The 18,375-nt window shown below is 43.5% G+C and overlaps 1 pseudogene across 1 annotated transcript; it reads right to left on the minus strand.

Annotated features, from left to right (window-relative positions):
* Positions 1-7,689: 7,689 nt before the first annotated feature.
* On the minus strand, positions 7,690-8,757 carry LOC308415103 (testis-specific Y-encoded-like protein 1; annotated as a pseudogene). Its single transcript has one exon. The product of its transcript is annotated as a testis-specific Y-encoded-like protein 1 (transcript).
* Between the last annotated feature and the right edge of the window lie 9,618 nt (positions 8,758-18,375).

The following is an 18,375-nucleotide window of genomic DNA, read 5'->3' on the forward strand; positions in this document are numbered from 1 at the left end:
TTGAAGCTGTAGCAGCTTGGGTGTGGCAGTAGTGACTGGTGTGCTTGCTATGAGGAAATGCACACCTGTCTAATTCCACCATTTTTGTAGGAAATTGGAGTGTAGTTCACAATTAGATAGACTAGCTATCCACTGACTCCATACTCTATTTTATTCTTCATTTTGGTTTTGTTTGAGCAAGGGTCTCAGTCTGTAAACCAAGCAGGCTTGAAAGGCAATCCTCCTACATTAAACTAATCACAGGGATTAGGAGTGTGGGCCAATAAACCTGGCTATTTTGTTTTGTTTTTTAGACAGGAGCTCATTTTGGGTGTAGCAAAAAATTTCAACTTTTAATGACACAGCCTTAAAACATGAGTAAACAGCTGTGCAAGGTGGCACATACATTTAGGCCCAGCTCTTATGAGGCAGAGACAGGAGATCTGGGTTCAAGGCCAGCCTGGCCTAGAGAACAGCCATAGGTACGAAGGAACCTGGTCTCATAAACAACACACACACACACACACACACACACACACACACACACACACACACACACAAAACCACAACCACACACCTGCAAAAAAGAAAAAAAAACTAGAGGAAATTTGATTTTTAAAAAGCCAAGGTATGTTTATAAAGTTGGGATTTGAGGATGACAATGGGATGATCTGACTGTGATAATGGATAACAATATCCTTTACAGAAAGTCAATGTTTGGCTGTGCTTGGGGCACCTATGAAATCCCAGCAATTGAGAAGGCAGAGGCTTTTAGATCTAACAAACCAACAACAAAAATGTCCTTTTGTCTTAGTGGCTTCATGACCAAAGAGCTTTGCTGAATCTTCCTTGGAACTGCATGGGCTAGATGGTCCCAGACAGCATTGCTCTACTTGGTGAACTTCAGCGGAAGGTGACCTCCAGGGAGGATAATGACAGTGTCTATGAGTCAGCAGCACTAAAATGTTTGAGGTGGGTTATGTTCTGTTCAACAATTCCTTGGTTTATACTTAAAGGGAAGTTCTGAAGGCATTTAGCAAAAGATTCATGACCCTGAAGGGAGGCTCAGTGGGTAAAGCATTTCTTCCCAAGCCTGCTGAACTGAATTTGATCTCCAGAGCACATGGAAAGATGGAAGAGAACCAACTCCTCAATGCTGTTCTCTAACCTCCACTTGTGTGCTCCTCTAATAACAATAGCACATTCTGTGTGTTTTAAAGAATATTTAGCGAGTTGTCAGACTTGCTCCTAGTGGATAGTAAAAACTTAAGACTGCAGAGTGAAGTCGGGAGAATTTGGAAGAACACAAATTGTGAACATCAGGATAGAGACAGTATTTAAGGATTCTCCTTCGTTCACATTATTAAACCAGAATAGAAAGCTTACCTTCTTCTACCCTGTTTAACTTTTGGTGCTGGAGAGATGCCTCAGTGGTTAATGGTGCTGTGTGTTTATCCAGAGACGGGCCAACTTCCATCTGGAAAAGTCCTGCTGGCAAAAGATCAACCACTTCAGTGCTGACCTCAAGGTAACTAAATTCAGGGAGATGGGATGGCTTAAGAGATTTTTATCCCCTTTTAATTGAGACAAATATTGGAAGATGTCACCAGGTCCTGTTGTCTCTCATGTTTGAGATAAGGTCTCCCTATGTAGCCCAGGCTGTATTGTACATCACTGTTGTAGACTAGGCTAGCCTCAACATTATTGTGATTCTTCTTCTGCTTCTTGAATACTGGTGTACAGAGAGATACCACCAGAGCTGGCAGACATCTTAGGTTGGACAGGGTCAACACTGAGATCAACCTACACAGAGATCTGTACCAACGCCTGCCTCTGGTTGCTCTTGGGGAACTTGTTCACCCTGTACCTGTATACCAGACATTTCTAGGTCCCCTATGTTGTCCTTGAGGCTCCGGAGCATTCACCATTCCAGACAGCCCTCCTGACCCCCACCTTCCAGTGTTAAACACAGAAAGACAGGGTTCGGGACAGGCTACCCAGCTTCTGGGCTGTCTCAATGTCTCAGGGCAAGGCAGCTAGTTCTCCTGGACAGATATGACCCTGACAACCTAAATCCCACCTCACCCCCTTTCTCTGTTCAGGGTTATCTCTAGCCGAAGAGTTTGGACCCAGACCTGTGAGGAATACTCCCAAGTCTCCGGAACCCCAAAGTGGTCTTTGGGTGGATGGGAGGTGGTGGTACACCATCATCAGATTCAAGTCACCTCTCTGTGTGTAGCAAGTGAGCAGGGAACGTAAGCAGAGATGTGGCTGCTGGAATCTGAGTAGATACAAACAGAGTCTTCCATAATCCCAAAGGGGTTCAAAACCGGTTGGGCTGCCAGGGTACCACCCAGGACTGGTGCCTTCCTTGATGGTCTCCTGGCTGTGATTCCTGACACCCAAGCAGGCAGCATACTCCTCCTGGCTTCTCCTGACTAGCTCACATTCTCTAACATCCTGGGATATCAGCCAGGGTGAAGGGTCAAAAGACACCTGGCCTTCCTGTCTTTGCCCTGTCCAGGGATTTGCTGGAGGAACACAGATGCTTATTGAATTAACACATGCGCAGTCTTGGATCTTAAAGGACCAGAAGACCATTGTATCTCTCAGTCTTTCCTTTGCCTTATCTCTCCTTCCTCCCACTTTGTGTGTCTCTTAGTCTCTTTAATTTTTATCTGTCCCAGGGTTAGGAACTTAGGCCCCGAGGGCCTTGAAGCATATACAGCAAGGGTTCAGAGTGTAGCAGTTCTTGTTTCCTTGAGGTCAGTGTTGTCTGGGAAGGACAGGTTTGGATATAGAGGCAACCCTTAAGGCTATATCACCAGGGAGTAGCTAGCCTGAGTAAGTGTGTACAAAGGTCCTAGGTGGCTTGCAGGGGAATAGTTCTCTCTAGGCCTTGTGTTTTGGTGGATGACACAATTGCTTAACAACAATATGCAGGGTGGCAGTAAAGGTATTGTTTTGTTGTTCTGGGCCTTGCACCTCTGAGACCTCAGAGCAGGCCTGCCTGAATAGAGCTCCTTTGGTTGCCTAAGAACAGATGCCTCCAGGCAGCTTGGTTGGGAAGGATAATTGGAAAGGACTGGAAGGCTTGTGTCTTGGAGGCTCTTAGAGGACTCTCCCTCCACCAGCTGTGACTTAAGACCTAGGCAGTGCATGGGGTATGGGAGGTGGTGGACCTCTGCAGACTCTCAGTGCCCCTGAATGAAGGCTTCTCCTAGATAGTGACAGTTTCCAAATGAATGTGGTTTACATCATTTTGTAACCAGAGATTGCCAACTGACCAGGAAAAGGTGGCTGTTACTGTATATATTGGTGAGCTAGAGGCAGAAAGCAGAGTAACTTAGGTAGGTAGGTAGGAAGGTAGGTAGATAGTTAGGTAGCTGTGTGTGTGTGTGTGTGAGTGTGTGTGTGTGCGTGTGCTTGCATGTAGAGAAAACACAGAATCAATGGTCCACCTGTGATGGTGACTTGAGGATTTTGGAGAGTGACTGAGCTTTCTGGTGGTTGCAGATGTTGTGAGATGGGGGGGGGGTGGAGGTTAATGAGAAGAGGAGAGAAGTCAGGAGAAATGGATGAAGGCAGTCCAATGGATCAGAGCAGATATTAGCTGTGAGTAAAGCACAGCTTCCAAGTTACTCACTCTTTCCTAAAATGCTCACACAGGGACTTAGTTCAGATGTACAGTGCTTGCCTAGCAAGCAGAAGGTCATGGGTTTGCTCCTCAGCTCTAGAAATGCAAATAAACAAATAGATTCTCACACAACTCCTTTAGTCAAGGACTCAATAGTAAATAAAAGTGAGAAGTGGCCAATGTCTTTGATGCTTCCTCTTTCCCAGTTTGTTTTCTTCTTAATTTGTTTGTGAATTTTTTTTTAGGGATGAACAATATTGAGTTTTAAGGGAGAAAACACCAAACAAGTGATTCTCCCTTTATTAAATGAGTTCCTCAATAGCAAAGGCAGATCTATCTTATCTAATCACATTCAACAATGTCTAAGCCTGCTAACATTTAAGACCACATTACTATTCAAAAGCTAAGAATTCTCCTTCAAGTGTTAAGCACTCGTGAAAGTGACCTGATACAATGCCAAGTCCAGATTTGATGCTGCTAAACAAGTGTTAAATACAAATCCAATATCACAAATACATGACCACAGTATTATACAACACATGCCTAGAGTAAAATAACCTACTTAAGGTTAATATTCAGTTATTATAACATCTACAGTAAGTAATTTCTGAATACAGTGCATACCCCTACATTAAATGATAGAAAACCAATTTATTCTAAAAAATATGAATCTACACTAATCTTTAGAATTTGCTAGAATTTAGAGAATTATAAACCATAGAGTGTAAATTTAGACTGAAACTACTCTGCATATAACAGAAGTAGACTAAGTTGCACAGTACATTTTACAAACAACTCATTGTATTTTAGGCATTCAAGTTAATAAACATATCTCATCTCTTTTAACCCTCTATTCTTTATTTATGCTGCATTTTATCTAAATAAACCTTGATTTACACAAAAGCATATGCAGCTCATGGGAAGAAAGTCACACTGATTAACTTTAAAAAATGTATGTACTTAGAGATCCATTATGTAATGTCCTATATAATTACGACTGGCCACATTAATGGAAAACTGATTTATATTTATATGCCACATAAATAGAAATTTATATATAAAATATATATTTAGCCCAGTTCTAACAATATTCTCAAAATTTAATGTGAAAACCTGAAATATCTTGTTTTTCACTCTCTGTAAGTTAGTAATGTTACTTATAGCAAGTCTGTGTAAAGCAGATAAATATACCCAAGACTAACCCATGCTACAGACTGCCAGTGTATTAGACAACATATGCTTCAAGTATAATATCTTATTGTCAGTGTAAGATCTACATTACAATGTTCATAAGCAAATAAATTTTACAAGAGTATTCAACATGAAGTGCTGTTATTATGGCAGATGAAAAATAATACATTAAAAAGTCTAAGCCTTGTTTAATCATTAAAAGAACATTTTGCTATTTATCAAGTTGCTTTGTAAATTCTTCTGACATCAATTTTACAAATGGATTGAAAACTATCATCATGGTTTTTAAGGCAAGATTGTTGGGATTCGGTAAACCCCACCCCTCAGTTACCTGGCAACAGCCAGGTATGCTCTGCCCCAATGACCTGACACTCTAAAAGGGGCTGCTTGCCCCCTCCTCCTTCTCTTGCTCTTGTACCCTTACCACCACTCTCTCTCCATGTGCTCATGGCAAGCCTCAATTCCTCTCTTCTCTCTGCCTCTACTACGCTCTTAACTACCCCATGACCTGAATAAACTGTATTCTGTAGTCTACCCTGGTGTGGCCGGTCTCTTAGGTGGAAGATTCCCAACATGGGTCCTCCAGAGGCATCCTCCACACTTCCAGTCCTCACTACACCTCCAAAGGCCATACCATTCCCCACACACTCTTCATCCTTTTCATAACACTTATGCCAGAACCCAGGATGTGGCTTTTTACAACAAAGAGAGCAAGAAACTTCTTCCCCTTATATTAAGCCTTTCTTGGCACTTACCTCTGCCATCTGTGTGATTCATTTTGTCAATCTATAAATTGCTGGCAACTATGTGCAATGCATAGTAGCTGCAAGAAAAACTAAATACACTTAGCTCTATTTCGTAAGGGTTCTAAATTCTGAGGACAATAAAAGTAAAAATGTGAAATAGTATCATTTTTACCTACCGTATCATGAAATTATTTGCATATCAGGTATGAAAAAGAATGGAATTTATCCATTTTCCTTCTCAAGGCCTAGCAGAAGGCCTTTTAAAAAAAGTGTGTTATTCAGCAAAGTGAGTAATTACTATATTTTCCAGAAACAGGACTCCCTAGAAAGTTATCTCACACTGGGGAACAGAAATAATACAAGGCAGAGAAATTATGATAAAAGGTTTGAAGTATCTGACAAATGGAAGATAATAATTAAGTTAATAATTTTACAGATGAAAGGGTCTGAAATGGTATATTAACTGGTAAGTACTTTATTTGTGTCTGCTTATGAAATGCACATTTCAATAACACAAGAAAATATCATCTGTGGAGACAAATTGTGAGACTGAAAATATGGGAGTACTGCACAAGTTCTGTGGAAAGGTCTCAAATCTTAGAAAACAGTTGAAACTGTGAACCTTCTAAAGCAACAAAAGTCTATGAGTAACAATCACACTTTAAGCAGTAGAAACATTACTGTTTTCTCTTGATATGTCTGGGATAATGTTTATTGTGTTCATTTACGAAATCTGATAATTCAAAAGTCTTGTTAATTATACAGAACCATTCAGGCAGGTTTATAGCCAAGGTGAGGAAAAAAAGCTATCTAACAGGGTGCCGTGCTTTCATTTACCATGATGCATAAAAATGGCAAGAAATATACTCATAATACAGTGCTAATCTGACAAATAAATTTTACAACTACGTGCAGTTTAAGAAGAGACTATCAAGGCAGTCAAGTCACATATTTATTTTCCCATGAAGACAATAATTTGATAGACACATTTACTAAAGACCAAATTATCCAAACTTTCTAAGAATTTGGATTAATATTGAAAACTGTTACCAATATTCACTTAGGTTTCAGTATTGTAAAGACTATTCTTCCAAATGATTTAAAATGAATGCAAACAGAAGTGTTTAAATTTCTCCATAAGTAGAAACAAGTCACATTTTACTGAATATTGGTAAAATATGAGCACAATATTACACTTTCACTGACATCAGATCACACACAGAGACGATAAAAACTAAAAACTGAGACTATTTCTTTAAAAGAATTGTCTAAGAGACATTCAACATTTAGAAAAAGCATTTTCCTGAGTAATTCTCTTCCCATCGCTTTTAACCAAACTGTGAAAGCACACATCCTGTCTTCGTCCTCAGACCAATCTTATCTGACTTATTTTGGTTATACACCTTTTCAGCTCACTTTCCCTACTTAAAGTACCCATCACAATCTCTTTCCTTCTTTCATAAACGATTAGGAAGTGTGTGTCTAATTCTGTCGCCCTATAGCTTTCTGGGGCTTGCTAACCAGGTTGAGGAGTGGGTAAGAGAGAGACAAGGCAAAGTTCTGTGGCCTCTTACAGAGCATCTTCTCTGGAAATGCTCAATGAACTACAACTCCTAATGTTACAGATGTTTCTGAGCTACTCTTCTCTAATAACAGGAGAAAGGTGGGAGAGTGAGGGTGAGGAGTACTGGTAAACAAAGTGTGATATAGCCTAGAAAATGTCACAAAATCACACAGAAGTTGGCCCACTCCTGCAACAACCTTAGTCCCAGCCAACTGTCCCAAATGTTTGTGCCCACACTGCCACATCCTGAACAGGTAAACAGATAAAGACATCTAGGTGGCAGTAAGTGGGTAACACTGAAAACAGGATTCACAGTTTAATGTACAGTTTCATTGTTACTCTTAGAAAGGATACAAGCCCTGTCCATGAACCTGCAGATATAAATTCAGTACATCATGGGGGCCATGTGAAAGCAGAAGCAGGTCCACACTCTTAATGTCGAGGTAGAGAAACTATTCAGACAGAAGATGCAGAAGAGTCAGGAGCAAAGAAATCAAAACACTGCGTATTTCCTGCATCTGCTCAAGCACAGGTGAGAAGGGACCCGTTCAGATGCATTTTCAAAGGTAAAATTAACCTGACTGGAAGGCAAAAGGCCTGGGAATCGCCACTGGCTCACTTATTTGGCAACGTCAGGGTCTATGGATTCCTTCACGAGACAGGTAGTATTGCAATGGGTTTACCCACAGGACTTCTTTGATAATCTCCGGGATTCTGTCAGATTCTGGAAGGCTGTGTTCTGAGAACAAGTTGAAGAAGCTGCAGATAAGGTCTTGGTTTCTGCGAATAAAGGACTAGGGCTCATACCCTCTCCGCCATATGATTGGAGTGGAAAGAGACACCACTCGACCAGATGATCTCTCTTCATATTCCTTGACAATCAGCTTGTTCCTGATGTAGGGGTTTCTTTGAAAAAAGAACTTGAATTTTCATTCTGTCTTAGGATGTCTCAGTTCATTCACCTCCAGAATGGTTATGTACCTTAACATCTCTGCATCCTGACCCCTAATCATGGCGGATAACTGAGGGTGGTTCCTGAAGGCAGTCATCCAGAAGTCTGGGATATTCTGAATGATGTAGTTCCTTCATTCCAGAGAGTGTCGCGGCATCCACCCAAACTTCTGCTTCAGATGTTGGAAGGCCCTATCAGCCTGAGCATTCACAGTGTTCAGTTCTACCTGGAAGTCCTCCAGCGGGTTCGAGTGAAGATCTATGCTTACGTGCCAAGGCCCTGCCTTCTCCTGCGACTCCCTCACTCCTCCACTAGCCTCCTACATGTCCAGTTCTTCACCTGCAGGCTTCAGCTCCACCTTCATCACCTCCTCACTACTGTGCATTGCCACTTCTGATTTCTCTTCTGATGCTACCGAGATGGTGTCCTGTCCAATCCTCATGTGGTGGGCCTTGGCTTCCTCTCCCCCAGTTTCTAGAGCCTTCTCTGCGTCTTTAGGTAGCACAAAAGCCGCTGGCACGAGGCCCTCGAAGACAGACAGAGTCTCTCCCTGACTAGCTGCGACCACCCGCATCTGGGGGTCAAGCCCTGAGACACCCCAGGGTTCTGGACTCCCCAGGATCCGCGCGAGGCCCTCACCTGTTACCACCTTCTCTCCTAGCAGCAGAGACCGGCCTGAGGTTGCCATGGCAGTGTCTGCATCACAGAGGGCGTGGCTCTCAGGGACAAAGGTCCCTTGTCCTGCTCTGGGCCTCTCATGAAAGGTCCAGTTGCTCAGACATCATTTTACTCACTCTCACCACCTTTATATGTTCAGAGTCATCTCTAACTGGAGAATAGGGACCCAGACCTGTGAGGAATACTCCCAACTCTCCGGAACCGGACAGTGATCTGGGGGAGCGTAGGGGGTGGTGATCAAACATCATCAGATTCAAGCCACCTCACTGTGCGTACCAAGTGGGCGAGAAGCCTAGGAGGAGATGAGTCTGCTGGAATCTGAGTAGACACAGCCTGAGTCTGCCATAATCCCAAAGGTGTCCAAAACAGCTGGATCTCTAGTTGGAACCCTGTTTTGCTGCCTGGCTCTTCTGTGAGTGTGTGTGTGTGTGTGTGTGTGTGTGTGTGTATGTGTGTGTGTGTGTGTGTGTGTGTGTGTGTGTGTATGTGTGTGTGTGTGCAGCAGTCAGGTCATGGCAGGCCTGGGGACAACCACTCCCACTGAGACCAGACAAGACTTTTATTTTAGGTGTGCATGATCCAAAGATAGATAGGCATGTCACCAGCTAATAGAGAGCCTTTGTTTCAGTTGTTGAGGGAACGCCATGAAGACCTAACACCTCATCTGCTACATGTGTGCAGGGTGCCGAGTTCAAGCCTGTGCTTGCACTTTGGTTGGTGATTCAGACTCAGAGAGCATTTAAGGGTCCAGGTGAGTTGACTCTTGTAGCGATCGCCTTTATTGCTGGCAAGAAAGACGTGCCACAACAGGATCCTTCTACAGGCATTTATCGCAGGTTTGAGTGCAGTGGCGAAAGAACCAGAGCCCAGAAACCAGCCCTCCTTATATATGCTTAGGAGAACTTTGTGGACTCCTGATTGGTGCATTCTGTGCGCCCTAATTAGCATACTTGTTGTCAGCATGAGTCAGCAAAACAGGCAGGTGTGCATGTGCACTTGGGTTGTTTATCTCAAAACTGGCCACCTTCCCTTCGGGCTGGGCACCATCTTGTAATGGCGAATGTGGTGGCTTCCCACAGACTCTGATGTATGAATTTTCAATGCTCTTAATTCTTTTATAGAAAATATTTCTAACTGGATCTGCTGCCCTCTTCTGGTGTGCAGGCATACATGCAGGCAGAACAATATACTTAATAAATGAATCTTGTTTTAAAATAAAAAAGAAAAATAAGTTTTAAACTAGGGAAAAGGACAAAATGTTATGAAACAATTTGAGTTTGGCTGAAATGTGTTTAGAAATATTTGAAAGGGAGAGTTGGGAATAGAGCTCAGTAATAATAAGAACTCATTCTCAGTCATCAGCACCACAGAGAAAGACATTTAACACATTGAATTAGACTTTCCACATCATTGGAAAAGCGCTGTTTCCCATAATTATGAAAGAGGTAGACTATTTTACCGCAAAGATATTCTTATTGAATTATTCCACTATGTGTGTGTATGTGTGTATGAGTGTGTGTGTGTGTGTGTGTCTGTGTGTGTGTTTGTGTGTGCGAGCGCTAGCATGTGTGACACAGATGTACACAGAACAAGAACACCAGATCTTTCTGTCTTCCTCGGAAGCTGTATCAGCTTGGGTGTGGCAGTGGTGACTGGTGTGCTTGCTATGAGGAAATGCACACCTGTTTAATTCCACCATTTTTGTAAGAAACTGGAGTATAGTTCACAATTGGATAGACTAGCTATCCACTGAGTCCATACTCTATTTTTGTTCTTCATTTTTGTTTTGTTTGAGCAAGGGTCTCAGTCTGTAAACCAAGCAGGCTTTGAAAGGCAATCCTCCTGCATTAAACTAATCACAGGGATTAAGAGTGTGGGCCAATAATCCTGGCTATTTTGTTTTGTTTTTGAGACAGGAGCTCATCTTGGGTCTAGCAAAAAATTTCACCTTTTAATGACACAGCCTTAAAACTTGAGTAAACAGCTGTGCAAGGTGGCATACACATTTATGCCCAGCTCTTAAGAGGCAGAGACAGAAGATCTGGGTTCAAGGCCAGCCTGGCCTAGAGAACAGCCATAGGTACAGAGGAACCTGGTCTCATAAACAACACACACACACAAAACAACAACCACACACCTGCAAAAAAAGAAAAAAAAACTAGAGGAAATTTAATTTTTAAAAAGCCAAGGTATGTTTATAAAGTTGGGATTTGAGGATGACAATGGGATGATCTGACTGTGATAATAAATAACAATATCCTTTACAGAAAGTCCATGTTTGGCTGTGCTTGGGGCACCTATGAAATCCCAGCAATTGAGAGAAAGAGGTTGTTAGATCTAACAAACCGACAACAAAAAAGTCCCTTTGTCTTAATGGCTTTACATCAATAGAGCTTTGCTGAAGCGTGCTTGGTAGTCCATGGGCTAGATGGACCTAGGTCACACTGCTCTACTTGGTGAACTTCAGCTGAAGGTGACAACCAGGGAGGACAATGACAGTATCTATGAGTCAGCAACACTAAAAGCCTTTGACGTGGGTTAGGTTCAGTTCATCACTTCCTTGGTTTATGCTTAAAGGGAAGTTCTGAAGGCATTTAGCAAAGATTCATGACCCTGAATGGAGGCTCAGTGGGAAAAGCATTGCTTACCAAGGCTGCTGAACTGAATTTGATCTCCAGAGCACATGGAAAGGTGGAAGAGAACCAACTCCTCAATTCTGTTCTCTAACCTCCACTTGTGTGCCCCTCTCATAACAATAGCACATTCTGTGTGTTTTAAAGAATGTTTAGCAAGTTTCCAGATTTTTCCTAGTGGACAGTGAAAACCTAAAGACTGCACAGTGACTTCGGGAGAATTTGGAAGAACACAAATTGTGAACATCAGGATAGAGACAGATTTTAAGGATTTTCCTTCATTCACAATATTAAACCAGAATAGAAAGCTTACCTTCTTCTACCCTTTTTAACTTTTGGTGCTGGAAAGATGCCTCAGTCGTTAACCGTGCTGTCTGTTCTTCCAGAAACGGGCCAACTTCCATCTGGAAAACTCAGGCTGGTAAAAGATCAACAACTTCAGTGCTGACATCAAGGTAACTGCATTCGGGGAGATGGGATGGCTCCAGAGATTTTTATCCCATTTTAACGGAGACAAAAATTGGAGGCTGTCACCAAGTCCTGTTGTCTCTCTTGTTTTGAGATAAGGTCTTGCTATGTAGCCCAGGTTGTATTGTACATCACTGTTGTAGACAAGGCTAGCATCAACCTTTTTGTGATTTTTCCTCTCTCTCTTGAACACTGGTATACAGAGAGATACTACCATAGCTGGATGTTTCTTTTTCCATTGATGTTGTTTTTTGCTTTTTGTTTTGTTTACTGAAGATTGGTCTCCTATGTTTCCGGATGGCTTCAGACCTGCTATATAGTTAAACATGATGTGAGTTTCCATATTCAGATTTTGTGGGGTGTTCAGGTTTAAAACCAGGGTTTCCTCCATTCAAGACTAGCACACTCTTAACTGATGCCATTTTGTTTTTTTTCAGATATGATTTGACTTTGTAGCCCACGTTGGTCCACAGCTCACTGTGTCAGTCTGTCAGTCGCACCTCAACATCCAGGAAAGCTGATGTCTTCTTCTGACATCTTTAGCCATCAGGAAAGCACGTCATGCAGAAACATACTCGCAAGCCAAACACTCATACACATAAGGTAAATCTCATGCTTAGATTCAGTTTAAGTTAAAAATCAGTGAGATTTATTCATTGTACTTTACGTTTTCTGGTTTATCTTTGATTGGCAATGTTGGGATGCAATCTAGGGCCTCCTGCATGCTAAGTAAGTATTCTCTGGCTCTGCAGATTACACTACGTGTCCCTGGAAAATTTTTTGTTATCTTTTGCTTTGAGATTATATTCAGATATATCACATTGGCAGGCTTTGGCTGCCTCTGCCTTCTGAGAGCAGGGTCACAGATGTGAATCACCAAATCTCCCTGTACATCGATTTATATAGCATTTCTTCTAGGATCTTCCCAAAAGTTTTCTAGTCCAGCTTGATAGAAATGGACTATCTACCCCCCACTTCTATCCCTTTCTCTCTGTTCTCCCACTTCTCTCTCCATATGTTCCTAAACATCCTCTTCCCTTCTTTCTATTTCCTGTTACATTATGCCTATTCTTACTCTGCCTCCACTCCCTTCTCATCCTTTTCCAATGCCCCAAATAAATTTCATATATCCTGGTACCTTGGGGCCCGATGGGGGACGGGGAGGAAAAGCTGCCTCAGCATGGTCCCACAAAGACACCCCCCCCACATCACCATGCTGCCACATTGCAAAACATATCCTATTCTCTATAATTACATCAATTGTTCAAAAACCTAGTCAGTTACTTACCTGACAAACAAAAGAGGACTATGTGGACAACTGAGTCAAACCACCGGAGTAACTGAATTAAGGTCCACTTCAAACTACACAAAATCCAAGTCAGGAGCCCAGTACATAGGCAGACAGCACTCTTCTGGCTAGAGAGATAGTAAGAAGCTCCAGAAGTTAGATCGCAGAGAAGCAAATAAGCTTATTAAAGAATGGGGAACAGTGCTAATCAAAGAATTCTCAATCGAGAAATATCAAATGATTAATAAGCCCTTAAAGAAATATTCATCATCTTTAGTTGTCAGGGAAATGCAAATCAAAACAACACTTATTTTTCACCTCACACCAGTCAAAATGGCTAAGATCAAAAACTCAGGTGACAGCAGATGCAGGCAACGATGCCAAGAAAGAGGAACACTTCTCCACCCACCTTCCAGCATTAGCGGGGTTGTAAACTGGTACATGCACTCTGGAAATCAGTCTGGTGGTTCCTCAGAAAATTGTACATAGTACTACCTGAAGATACAGCTATTCCACTCCTTTCTATATAGCCCAAAGATGCTCCAACTTATATCAAGGAAAAATAGTCCAGCAACCTTACTTATAATATAGTCAAAAGATGGAAAGAACCCAGCTGTTCTTCTACAGAGAATGGATACAGAAATTGTGGGCCATTTATACAATTGAGTTCTACTCAGCTAATAAAAACCAAGAGCTCATGAAATTCTTAAGCAAATGAATGTATCTACAAAATATCCTGAGTGAGGTAACCCAATCACAAATTAAGTACCATGGTATGCACTGACTGATAAGTGGATATTAGCCCAAAAGCTCAGAGTACCCAAGATACAATTCAGATGACATGAACCTCAAGAAGAATAATGTCCAAAGTGTGGATGCTCGAATCCTTCCTAGAAGGCAGAACAAAAGTATTCCCAGAAGAAAATATGAAGACAAAGCTTAGAACAGAGACTGAATGAAAGGACATTCAGAACCTGTCCTACTTGGAGATCTAGGCCATATTCAGTCACCAAACCCTGTCAATATTTCTGTTGTCAAGAAGTACACACTGACAGGAGCCTGATACAGCTGACTCCTGAGAGGCTCTTCCAGAGCCTGACAAATGCAGAGGCAGATGCTCAAAGCCAACCATAGAACTGAGAACTGGGTCCTTAATGGAGGAGTTAGAGAAAGGACTGAAGGAACTGAAGGGACTTGTAGCTCCATGAGCACAACAATCTCAATCAACCAGAGCTCCTAGGGACTAAAGCACTATCCAAAGAGTACACATGGATGGACCCATGGCTCCAGCTGCTCACATAGCAGAGAATGGCCTTGTGGGGCTTCAGTGGGAAGAGAATCCTTTAATCCTGACAAGGCTCCATGCCCCAGTGTAGGTGAATGTCAGGGCGGGGAGGCAGGAGGTGGTGTGTAGGTGAACACCCACATAGGAGCAGTGGGATGGGCGATGGAATAAGGGGATATGGAGGGGAATCCAGGATAGGGGATAACATTTGAAATGCAAATAAAATATATCCAATGAAATCAGAAAAAAATTGGGTGCTAAGGGTATTAAACCTCTCCCTGAATTTCATCAGTTCATGGGATTTGTGGGTACAAAAGAGATTCCCTGAAACAATTCAGGATATTGCCATTGGTCTGGTTGCCTTCCAGAACTTGAGGATATGACCCTAGTACTGGGTAGGAGAAATGATTCAACAGTTAAGAGGTTCCACTGTGCTTCCACCCTAACCATTTACAGTGCCCAGTGCTTATATAGTAGTTCACACTTGTCTGATTCTATAACTCCAGTTCTGAGGGCTCCACTATACTCTCTGGCCCTATTCTGGACATTGTGGGCATAGAAATACATGTGGTACACAGACATGCAGGTAAAACAACCATAACAGTGTGCTGGCACAGAATCTAATTTTTATTAAACATTATTTAAGCTGTTTTTTTATTAAATACTTTTGAGAATTTTGGATGGCTATTTTCTTGTTATAAGGTTACTTCAGTAAGTTAATGGCAAAAAACAGCCTCTCAGAGACCAGTAAACTGAGCTCTTTTAAACCCCATGTGGCTTTCCCAGTCCTAATACTTCATGTCTCTTTGAGACACTGGGGCAGATCACAGTTGTCTCAGATCCCCAGGGCGGAGCCAGCACTCAGTGTGAAAGGATTGCCCTTTTTTTTTACTTTGCTCCTTACTGAGAATGCAGAGTCAGTGGAATGGCCCTGAAGGAATGCTGCTGTCCATCCCAACCCTGCAGAGGTCTGAGATTCAATCCCTGGGCAGCCCTGCCTGGACCAAATAAGTTTATCCCCCACCCCCAAACTCTGACTCCTTCTAAGATGCTGGAGGAGTTGGTGGCTAGAGAGGTCTTTGTGTGAGAGCTCTTCTCTGCAGACTGTAACTCTGACCTAGGAGCCTTGGGCTTTGGAGTGCTCAGGGGCCCCTCTGGTCAGAGAAGGGAACACCACTTGGGTTCCTCTGGGTGTTTCTTCTCTGGCCAGTACCAGGAGAGCCTTGGTGGAAGAGCCTCTTGGGGGACTCAGAAGCCTTTCCCACTGAAAGGGCTCTGAGAATTCTGAGAGGTTTCAGGGAATTCACTCCAAGCAGGGCTCCCCAACCCTAGGATAAGGAGGTGCAGGTGCTGTGCTGGTTTGAGGTAGTAAAGCATGTTCTGCTCTTTTGATGGCTTGTTGTGCTCCCCAAACATAATGAGTAAGAACTTTTACTATTACATGTGGAAAGCCGGAATAGCATTCGCCATCACAAGATGGCGTTGACTTCCGTTGAGGCAGCCTGGCCCCTCCCTGTAAACAAACTGTGTGCGCATGTGCAAGAGTGTGTTTGTGCCAAGTCTTTGCCCAACCCGGGGCATGCCAGTGAAATCATGAGTAAGCAACCAATTAGACTTGGACATGCAGCCTTGGGGACTATATAGGGGGCAGCTCGCGGGGCCTTGTGGTCTTCCTCTTCAAGATGCAATAAATGCTTTGCTGCAGAAGGATCCTGGTGTTCCCTGTACATTCTTGCTGGCGAGATGGTAGCGCGGGACAATTACAAATGTTTCTGTCAGACAACCGAATGCCCCAAAACTGCTGCATATTTGAGAGTTCATTGGCAAGTTCTCACAAAATTTAAGACATTTCTTTCTCTTATATTGTTTTCTTTTTCTGTTTTTGTTTATTCTTCTGAGGCATGGTCTCTGTGTGAAGATCTGGCTATCCTGGAACACACTTTGTAGACCCAGGTAATATAAAACTCATGGAGATTACAGGTCCACCAAGGGCTCAGAGTGTATCTGAGTAGACAGCATGAGTCTGACATAATCCCAAAGGGGTCCAAACAGGTCTGGCTGGCAGGGAACCACCCAGGACTGGTGCCTTTATTTGTTAATCTCAGATTCTTTGTTCTGTGCCTGACCCCTGTTTAGGTTCCTAAGACCCAAGGGCCTAGAAGCAGGTCTGGGAGGGGGGGGGGGGCTTAGAGTGTAGAAGTTCTTATTTCCTTGAGGTCAGTGTTGTCTAGGTAGGACAGGTTTGGATGTAGAGGCAACACTTAAGGCTATATCCCCAGGGAGTAGCTAGGCTGAGTAAGGCTGTAAAAAGTTCCCAGGTAGCTTTCAGAGGAATTATTATCTCTCAGCCTTGTGTCTTGGTGGATGGGATAATTGCTTAACAACAATATGCAAGGTGGCAGGTCAGGTTCTTTTTTGGGGTTCCAGGCCTTGCACCACTGAGACCTCAGAGCAGGCCTGCCTGGGTAGAGCTCTCTTGGTTGCATCAGAACAGATGCCTCCAGGCATCTTGGTCAGGATGGATAATGGGAAAGCAATGGCATGCTTCTGTCTTGGAGGCACTTAGAGGGCTCTCCCACCACCAGCTGTGACTTAAGACCTAAGCAGTGCATGGGGTAGGGGAGGTGGTGGACCTCTGCAGACTCTCAGTGCCCCTGAATGAAGGCTTCTCCTAGATAGGGACAGTTTCCAAAGGACCGTGGTTTACATCATCTGGTACCCAGAGATTGCCATCTGTACTGGAAACGTGGCTTTTGCTGTATATAATGGTTAGTGAAGGGCTGAAAGAGGAGAAACATAGGAAGGCATGTAGGTAGGTAGGTAGGTAGGTAGGTAGGTAGGTAGGTAGTCAGGTAGGTGTGTGTGTGTGTGTGTGTGTGTGTGTGTGTGTGTGTGTGTGTGTATGTAGAAAGGACAAAGAATCAAGGGTCCACCTGTGATGGTGACTTGGGGATTATCATATGTATGTAGGTATGCAGGTGGTCAGGTAGGTAGGTAGGTAGGTAGGTAGGCAGGCAGCCAGGCAGGTAGGTAGGTAGGTAGGTGGTCAGGTTGGTAGGTAGGTAGGTAGGTAGTTCGTCAGGTAGGTAGGTAGGTAGCCAGGTAGGTAGGCAGGCAGGTAGGTAGGTAGGTAGGTAGGTAAGTAGGTAGGTAGAGTGCCACTCGCCATGAACCTGTGTTAGTGAGCACCTGGATAATAAGTTTGAAGGCATCCTGAGTATTTGTTATGGTACCCCTCAGGGGACCTTGGTTTTTAGTGACCAAAGAGGAGGTGGTGGTCAGGGGAGGGGGAAATGTGCCTCAGGAATCACAGTGTGACAAGTGAGAAATTCTCTTGGTGTTCTGTGTGTAGGTGGAGGTCATCGATGCAGTTGAATCTCTTCAGAAAGCTCTCAGTTGCTTGCTTTCCAGGCCCAGTCAAAGGGGTTAGGTGTGTGTGTTTGTGTGTGTTAAGAGAGGACACAGAAAGAAGTGTGCACCTGTGAGGGTGACTCGGGGATTTGGGGGTGGGACAGAGAGCAAAGTGTCCCCAGAACGCTGCCCGGGGGTTGCTGAAGGTGTGGGGTGAGGTGGGGAAGGGGTGGAGAGTTAGTGAGAGGAAAGAGATGTGAGGGAGCTGGAATTATCTCCTAATGGTTGCCTGGCTGCTCACTGCCTGGGGATGCTTAGTAGGTTCTAAAAATTGTGGCCCCAAGGCCAGGGCCTGGTAGTCAAGGGGGCATGTTGGGGTGGAATATTCCATTCTTCTTTGGACATGCCCTTCCCTTCAGCTCATGGTAGCAGGTGGCCTGCCATGGAGGTTGTGCATTTGTGCAGCCTGGACCCTCTGTGGCATCAGAGGCCAAAGGATGACCAGATGACATCGTGGGACATCTTCTGACAGAAGTCATATTGAGGGCTACCTGAGATACCGACCTGTGTTTCCTGGGTAAGAAGACGAAGGTTTTCGGGACC

The sequence above is a fragment of the Micromys minutus genome (genome assembly GCF_963924665.1).
Source record: "Micromys minutus genome assembly, chromosome: X".
Lineage (NCBI taxonomy): Eukaryota > Metazoa > Chordata > Mammalia > Rodentia > Muridae > Micromys > Micromys minutus.